The sequence below is a fragment of the Vombatus ursinus genome, unplaced genomic scaffold, assembly GCF_900497805.2.
Source record: "Vombatus ursinus unplaced genomic scaffold, bare-nosed wombat genome assembly UNPS02014167.1, whole genome shotgun sequence".
NCBI classification, from domain to species: domain Eukaryota; kingdom Metazoa; phylum Chordata; class Mammalia; order Diprotodontia; family Vombatidae; genus Vombatus; species Vombatus ursinus.
Genome location: NW_020953945.1, coordinates 504,574 through 513,000, shown reverse-complemented (window position 1 = coordinate 513,000; position 8,427 = coordinate 504,574). Strand labels below are relative to the sequence as shown.

The 8,427-nt window shown below is 45.0% G+C and overlaps 1 protein-coding gene across 2 annotated transcripts in view; it reads left to right on the top strand.

Annotated features, from left to right (window-relative positions):
* The first annotated feature begins 122 nt into the window (after window positions 1-122).
* Window positions 123-8,427, top strand: part of TANGO2 (transport and golgi organization 2 homolog) — a 179,181-nt gene continuing 170,876 nt past the window's right edge. For both annotated transcript variants that reach the window (XM_027859384.1, XM_027859383.1), the window contains exon 1: window positions 123-198. The gene's annotated coding sequence lies outside the window, so the exon portion shown is untranslated. The remainder of the gene's footprint in view (window positions 199-8,427) is intronic.

Genomic DNA, 8,427 nt, shown 5'->3' with positions numbered 1-8,427 from the left:
GGGCAGGAGGGCGGAGCCCGAGGCTGGCTGAGCGACGGAGACTCCGACCAATAGGAAGCTGAGAATGGCTTGTGACCCCGCCTCCTCCTCCGACGCGCCAATAGAGTGTCGGGGGGCGGACCCAATGACGGTCCGGGAGCGGTGGCCGGAAGTCAGTGTGGCTTTGACACGAGGGTCGGCGCGGAGGCAGCGGAGGAGGTGAGTGTGTGCGGGCCGAACCGGGCCGGGGCGGGCCGGGAAGCCTCCCTCTGATTCCTGGCATTTTCGTGACGCTTCAAGTGTGCAAAGCGCTTTGTGCCCCTCCCCGCGCCGGCGGGGCAGGGATTGTTTACCTTCGTAGTGCTGATAGCAGCCTGATAATAAATAGCTGCATCTGTCGTCACCCTGGCAGGGAGCGCCCATGGCATCTTCACCACCCCCGCCAGCATCATCATTATCCCCCTCTTACAGGTGGGGAAACTGAGGCAGGAGTCAGTGACTTGCCCAGGGTCACACAGCTGGTACGCGTCTGAGGCTGGATTCGAGCTCGGCTCTTCCTGATTCCAGCCCCAGGACGGTGCCTAGAGCTGTCCCAAATCACGTTGTTATGATGAAAACAGATCTGTGCCTGGTGCTGTAAAGTACTTCACCTCTGTTCTCCTCTTGGAGATCAGATAATTGAGATGCAGCCTTGTGAAGTAGGAATCATGGGTACTGACCATCTGTTATGTTATATCGTTGTCTTATAATGCAGGTGAAGAAACTGAGGCCCAAAGAAAGGACAGGATGGACATGGGGGGAGGGGTCTGCCCCTGTGGTTGCGTGGCTGTAGGACCCCCACCTGCCAAGGTGGGGCTTGAACCTGGACCTTCCTGAATCCCAGGTCTGCAGGCTGTCCCCGGTCTCTGCTATTAACAATGATCACCTGCAGAAAGCAGTTTATTATCAGCTTGGGCAATACTCGCCAGAACCTGTGACACTGAAGGGATAAGTCACCTTCGTAGAGGATCCTTATAGCAGTGACCACAAAAATGGACTTTTACATGATGCTTAATAGGCACCATCTTATATTAACCACACAGCATTCCTTCAGGTACATGCCCCAGGTGTTTGTCCCACTTTACAGATGAGGAAACTGAGGTTCAGGGAGAAGTTACATTCTGTATTGTTATTATTAAAACAGATGTTTATATTACTCATTAAAGTTTCTAAAGTGTGTTGTGTACATTGTTTCAAAAGAGAGACACACCAATAGTATGTACTTCGTGGGTTTTTGTGAGATTCAAATAAAGTATATACTAGAGGTGTGTGCCTTTTACAGATGGAGAAAGTGAGGCCCAGAGAGAGGAGGTGACAATAATAACAAATATTTACATAGCTCTCCACAAATGGTGTCTCCCTGAACCTTGTAATAGCCCCGAGAGGAGGGTGCTCCTGGTGAGGAAATCCAGTCTCAGGACTTAAGTGACTTGCCCATGGTCATTAAGGCAAGAAGAGTCCGAGGTAGGATTTGAACCCAGGCCTTTCTGATTGCCGAGGCCAGCACATCAGCCATTTTGCCAGGCTGCCCCCCTTGGCTAGTGAGTTGATCCCAACACCAGGTGCAGCTGGAGAGCCCAGGGTAGCTGGCATTGCTACTTCTAGCCATTTGACCTTGGGCAAGTCACAGAATCTGCATGTGGAAGGACCCGAGAGGCCAACTAGTTCAACTTGTCCCTAAACAAAAACTTCCCACTACAACATACCTGAGCAGGTGGCCAGCCAGCCTTTGCCTGGAGAACCTCCTGCTGAAGGGAGCCCAGCGGGGACCCACCCCACGCATCAAGCCCCAGTGCCTCCTTACAGTTGCCACTCATGCTCAGTTCAATTTAGCTAAAAACGTTTCTTAAGTGCCTGCTATGAAGAAGATGCTGGTGTTATGCCCTGGATCATTTCTAGTTCTGTTTTCTAGGGCCAAGTAAAGCAAGTCTTCACCTTCTTCCACTCAAAAGCCTTTCAGATACTTGAAGGTAGCTCTCACTCTCTCATCTCTCTCTGTCTCTCTTGTCTCTCTGTCTCAGTCTCTCCTCTCTCTCCCCTCTCTCTTCTGTTCTCTTCCTCTCCCTTCCCTTCTCTTCTCTCTGTCTCTGTTTCTGTCTCTCTCCCTCTCTCCCCTCCCTCCTAAGTCTTAGCTTCTTCCAATTCATTATCTCCAATGTAATGTCCTTCATCATCTTAGTTGCCCTCTTTTGGACATTGATGGTATTTTCTAAACTGTGATGTCCAGACACGAGTACAGCACTCCGTATGTGGTTTGAGCAGGGCAGAAGACAGTGTGATTTTTACTGTACCTCTCTTCCTTACCCTCCCCACCCCCAAGCCAGCTGGTGGTGCACAGTGGATAGAGAGCTGGGCTTGGAGTCAAGAAGACCTGAGTTCAAATGTAGCCTCAGATACTTACTAGCTGTATGATCCTGGGCAAACCACTTAACCCTTTTTGCTTCAGTTTCCTCAGCTGTAAAATGGGAATAATAATAGTACCTGCCCCCCAAGGTTGTGAGGATCAAATGGGATAATATTTGCAAAAAGCATTTAGCCTAGTACTGTTGTGGTCTAGGGGTCTTGGGAACCCCGACAGCAAGAGCTGTCTTCAAATGCAAAGGGCACAGGTCTGCCTCTAAAGAATTTGACCACTCAAGCCTTCTTTCAGGCTAAGTAGCAGGTTTTATTTGTGATGCAAATAGAAGAGGGCCAGACTCCTAGTGAGTCTGTGCATTTGGTAGGAACAAGACTGACTTTTTTTGTAGGGAAAAAGATTGTGGAAAGATTTGGATGGGATTAAACAGTGGCAAATGGCCTGGGTGATCCAGGGGTCTGGATGGGATTAAGGGGTAGGAAGTAGCCTGGGGTGGTCTGGAGGTAGTAGAGAATGAAGGGCTGGGGTGGGTCGGGCCACAATGAAAGGACAGTTGAAAGGATTATTGAGTATCTAGGTGGGGATGTTTGCGGAAAGTTCAGGAGCAGGGTTGGTCCAGGTCCCAAAGCCCTTCAGTACCTGGTACATAGTAGGCATCTAATGAATGTTTATTTTCCCCCTTTCTCCCACCCTCCAGCCCTGGACATGATGCTTCCCCATATAGCTGAAGATTGAATTAGGGGTTGATTTTTTGGCTGTCTAGCCTGCGTTGAGTTTCTAGTCTGTGAAAGGCTTCTTTGGATGAATTGCTCTCTCTAGCCAGCCCTCCCTCATCTGGTGCTTGTAAAGACATTTTTTAAACTCAAGTGTAAGACTGTAGTTATTCCTTTGAAGGTGACCTTCTCTCTTCAGCTCAGGGTTCAAGGCCATGGAGATCCTCTGGGATGCTGACTTGGTCATAACATGAGCCGGCCATCCCCGCCAACATTGGGTATCTGCACATTCCATAAGAATACACTCTAGGCCTTTAACTATGTCATTCAGAAAGAGGTCAGGTAGCTTCCAGCCAATCCCAGCTGGCAGCTGAGCGCTGCTTTTGGGGCGCTCCCTCTGAGATCTCCTGGTGCAACTGAATGGCCCCTCTTTGGAGGCCACCCTTCCGGGCACAGCATCCACCTAATTGTGCTTTTGCCTAGTTCTTGTCTCTCCCTATTATCCATTAGAATAGCATCACACAACTGCTTGACTAAGGAATGAAAAAGCATGGATTAAGCTATTACTGTGTATAAAGCACTGTGTTAAATGCTGGGTATACAATAGAAAAGTCCAGCTGGCCCAGCTCTCAGAGAGCTCACATTCTCATTGGGAGAGACATCACATATGCCACAAGCCTCGTGTCCCTTCGGATTCAGTGGCAAGGCTTCCCAATGGGAAGGCATCTTCTTTAGTGTCATTCCCATCAAAAACCATTTCCGGTTCTGATGTTGAACTATTTGGTGCTGCTGAAGACTCTTCTTTTGGGATCCTCAGTCTCCAGGGCTGGAGCACGCACAAAGGTTGCTTCCCCCCAATGGCTACTGGCTGGGCTGGAAACAGGGCCGGGGGCCTGGTGGCCCTGGGGCTCTCGGCCTTGCCTGCCAGGCTGGGGTCAGTGACAGTTGGTGGAGGGGATATGATAGATCCTTTCTCCGCCTCGTGGTGGCCATGACACGAGTCGGCTGGGATCTGAGGGCTGTGGGGAGGCGGCAGGGTGGTTTGACTGGCTTGCTATGTCTCTTCTCCTTTCACTCCCTCAGGGCCCCCGGGCTCACTGGGCTGCCCGCTGTGGAACAGGGTTAGCATTTGGTCTTGGTTAAAAAAAAATGGATGAAATCTAGAATGATCAGAACTGGTTATCAGAAGTTTGCTGCAAATCGAGGTCAGGCTCATGGACCTGTAGTTTGCAGACGATTCTTTGCCTTTTTCATGGATATTGGGACAGCCTTTGCCCTTTTCCAATTCTCTGGCGCCTCTGTAGTTCTCCATGATCTTTCCAGGTTCAGTGACAGTGGTTCAGGAGCCACTTCTTCTACTTCTCTAAGCCAAGGTGGTCCAGCTCAAAGAGGAGGGCCGCTAATTGTACAGAAGGACTCCTGCACGTTGCGCCATCTAGTAACTTCATTTTAAAATGTAATATTATCTATGTTTTATTGTATTTCTATTTTGTTACCTATTTTCCATTCCATTTGAATCTGGTTTGGGTCACGCTGGGGGCCGATGGGGGCCACGTGTTTGACACAGCTGCTCTAGGATGTAGTTTATCTTTGCTAGGTTCCTTGAACTCATTCCCTGACTTAGCATGGTTGTCATTGTGACACCCTGCTGGCCTCTTTTGTCCTGCCCTTACCTGGCCAAAGATGTTTTCCTTGGCTGAGAAAACAGAAGCAAGAGAAGAGCTGAGCAGCCCTGTGTTCTCCCTGACCTCCATTACTACTCTCCCATTTGCCCCAAACCATAGTTTGACCCTTTCTTTAATTCTTTTCCCCCATTCTGGCTTAAAGAAACAAACCTTTTTTATATTCCTTAGTCTTCTTCACCAGCCTTCACTTATTTTGAGCTTAAGTACATAGTCTTATGTGTCACACTTCTGTATTGATGTTCCGGTATCTGCCCTGTAATATATGTATCTTCTATACATCGTACATCTATCTACACAATAGATGTATCTTCTATATACATCTCGTTCAAATGTGTTATTGGTGAGTTCCCTGTGTAGCCACATTGTTTTCTTTAGAGCAGTGGTCTCCAAATGGGAGGATGTCCATTCCCAGGGAATCTGCAAGCTCTTCCATTGAGATGGAAGAGAATATATTAGCCCTCATGTTTATAGTTTTTAATTTAAAAAATTTTAGATTTAATAAAAATTTTAAAAATAAAAAATGTTAATTTAAATTTTTTTTAAATTTAAGTTTTATTAATATTTCATATATGGTTTGACATTTGCTACTTAGTCCATAAGTTGTAAGATGTATTCTATAGGAAAAGTGGAGGTTTGACAAGGGCACCCTCCCTCATTTGTTTGCTTTCATCATATTGTAGTGTCCCGCTTTAAGCAGATTTACAAATTAGATTATCTAGTTTGAACTGGAGTAAGTAGCCATCACAAAATAAACAGATGCCTTGAAAAGACTCATACAAAGAAACTGGGAACAGGAAACGATGCTGATAATTCAAACACAAACAGCCTCAGAGCTAAGGTCTCTACCCCTAGTACAGGCTCCTAGCTGTTTTATGACATAAAAATATCAGATCAGATAAGAAGTTGGACAGAAACAATCAGAAGTTATCAAGATGATTTGAAATGTGGATTTATATCCACTTTCATTAATAATGGCCCTCACACTTTGCACCTTCAATAATTAGCTAAAGATGGCATGAAGCGATCAAAACTAGCACATTTAAAAACAGAGCTTTTGTTCCAGAAAATGCTCTTAGTCCCATCTGCACATTTCACACTTGAAAACAGGATTTCCTAACCTGATTTTCCTAAAAATCTTCCAAATGAGTGTTAGTTGGTTTTGAACCTATTTGTAAAGAATATAAAACTGCAGCGTCTTCCAATTTCTTTGCAATAACAAATAGTTGATTGACGTCAGGGAAGATGGAAATTTATTAGCCGGATTTCAACGAAACCTTTTCTATTATGATGGCATTGAAAAAAGAAGCATTGTGATTAGTTTGGCATTTCCTCTCTTTAGAACCGTATCTTTGCCACATATCTTTTTCATCAGTGAACCAAGCATTCAAACCAAGTATCCAAATAAGCTCACTTGGAAACTGGGCCTCTCAATTATTTTTATACAGTAACACCACAATCTTGCTAAACCAAGACTTTAAAAAGGAAGGATATTCAATTATATTGCCCTTGTTAAAAATTATTGTCAGTAATTTTAAGTAAAAACGTTTTTGTTCTATTATAAATAAAATGCTTAAAATACTGCTTATTTCCTCTTTATCTCATCCTTTAATTTCTCCATTTGTGCATTTTCAGAATTCTGTATAGTGTATTCATACATTAGTACATGCTTATAATTTGCAAGAAAGATAGATATATTAGGAGTACATACTCAAAAAATTTGCCACTGTGATGGACACAGGATCTTTGACCTCCTCCATTTGTAAACTAAACCTGTTTGCTCTTCTGTATAAACGCTGGTGGCCCCCAACTGCCCGAACTTATTTGATGTTGCCTGATTGCCTTCCCTGATTAATTCCGAAGACCCCTGGATGAGTGTAACCCTTTGCTGCTCAGAACTCCTGGATTCAAGACATCCGTTAGCGTCAACCTCCCTAGGAACTGGGTTTCCAGACATTTTTGCTACTGTGCTCAGATCTTTGTGCCTTCAGAATTTCATGCCTAGAGTTTCCCATAATTCCCTGGATTCTCTGTAGAATTTTATCCCATGCAATCCTGGCTATTCTCTCCCTGGACTCTTTGAGATCCACTCTCCCAAAATTCGCAGGGCACTTCGGACTATTCTGGCCTTTCGTCTGCTTGCCTCTCACAAATTACACAATAGAATGGTCACTTTCCCACAAGGTTCCCATCGTTTCCAGCCAGATCCTCCTGTTGGTGAGAATCGGATCCAGAATAGAATTCCCATTTGTTGTCTCTTTCACCTTTTGAGGGAAGAAATTCTTTAATTAGAATTGATTTGATTGGCAAGTTAAGAAATTAGTAGCTGCTCTGCTTGTGGTCAAGAGTTCTAGCAGATGTCTGGATTACCGAAGTGTCCCCATCACCATGCGCCATCGCTCCTCCATGCCAGGTTCAGGATGCGTCCCCAAACCCCTGCCTACTCCCCTTTCTCTTCAGGTACTCTGCTGTGTACTCTGATGACAATATGATCTCCATTTCTGCCTCTCTTGGTATTCCCCCAAGTGGTCACCACCATGCTTTCCCCTCCACTGCCTGAATTTCCGAATCACGAGTTTATTTTCTTAATATGTAATGCTTCTCCACACTTCCCTTTGCTACTCCTTCCTTCCCCCCATTTCTTTTGAATAGGATAAACCATTCTAGAGCCATGTTCTAATCTGGATGTCATTCCACCAAGTCTCAGTGACACCTCTGAGGTCAAATTGGCCTCGCTGTGTTAGGATTTCCACTTCATTTGGCTTCTTTCTCTTACTTCATACATAGATATCTAAGGCTATGCTTTTTTTTAAAAATCATCTTCTTGTATGAGTTTTGTCTCCTATGAACTCCTTGGGTATCTCAATCAACCAGTCAGTCAACACTTATTAAGGGCTAAGTCCCTGCTAGACACTAAATTTTGAATTTTGCATTGGGGGTTACAGATATAATGAATGAAACAATAAATATCCACTTACAAACAGTATCTACCTTCTACGGGTATATATCTCTCTCCATAATAGCTATAATATTTAGCATCATGGCTATTTTCTGCAGTGGATAGAGCACTGGGCTTGAAAAGTCAGGAAGTCCTGAGTTCAAATGTGGCCTCAGACACTTCCTAGCTGTGTGACCCTGAGCAAGTCACTTCCCTTCTGTGTGCCTCAGTTTCCTCATCTTTAAAATGGGCATAATAATAGCATCTACCTCCCAGGGTGGTTATGAGGATCAAATGAGATGATAATTGTAAAGCATTTAGCATGGTGCCTGGCACATAGTAGGCGCTATAAAAGTGTTCACTATTATTAGCTATAATTCTAAAGTTCTTTTGACTGGATTAGCCAGTCAAATACATTCTTATCGGCTCTTGTCTGGTTCACCTCATCCCTGGCTACTTTCCTGTCATTCCCGAATCTTAAGCCTTGCTCTAGAAATACAAATCCCATTCTCAGCTGTCATCCTCTCAACCAGCTGTTCACTTCCAAAATAGGCCATTTTGAATCTCTTCTCTTCAGAGGTCAACAGTAACGACAATATGTCCTGTTCCCCCGCAGTCCTCAATTTCTTGCCCAAGATTTTATAAACTTTCAGCCTGCCTTCTAGGTCTCTGCTGCCAGAATTGTGCATGCCCATGTGTTAGGTGTGTGCTATGTGCCAG